This window comes from Myotis brandtii, unplaced genomic scaffold (genome assembly GCF_000412655.1).
Source record: "Myotis brandtii unplaced genomic scaffold, ASM41265v1 scaffold1141, whole genome shotgun sequence".
In the NCBI taxonomy this organism is placed as follows: domain Eukaryota; kingdom Metazoa; phylum Chordata; class Mammalia; order Chiroptera; family Vespertilionidae; genus Myotis; species Myotis brandtii.
In genome coordinates this window covers 316,401-316,707 of record NW_005353931.1, presented here as the reverse complement: position 1 = coordinate 316,707, position 307 = coordinate 316,401, and the positions used below count along the sequence as shown (strand labels likewise).

Genomic DNA, 307 nt, shown 5'->3' with positions numbered 1-307 from the left:
CCGGCGCTCGGCGCTGCGGCGAAGGCAGCGGCTCACGTTGCAAAACCACCTGTTCGAGCCGAAGGGAGCGCCCCCCACCTCCCACCCCAGTTCGCTTCGCCTCACAGATGCTACCTCTTCGGTGCCCTCCAAGATCATCCTTAAAAAATAGAGCCAGTGTGTCTCCGGGGGAGAATATGGGAAACTGAGTCAGCCCATTCAACTTCCCTTCCCTGTGCGCTGAAAACCCCGCACGCCCCGGCACACACGCACCCCGGGGTGAACTCGAGACCCCCGCGCGTGCAGCCCGCACTCCAGGATGCACCTC

General features: G+C 63.5%; 1 protein-coding gene across 1 annotated transcript in view; it reads right to left on the bottom strand.

The window, feature by feature from the left end:
• The window catches only part of LOC102256632 (glutamate receptor ionotropic, delta-2), an 841,284-nt gene that overhangs the window by 840,389 nt on the left and 588 nt on the right, over positions 1-307 (bottom strand). The gene's annotated exons all lie outside the window — the stretch shown is intronic.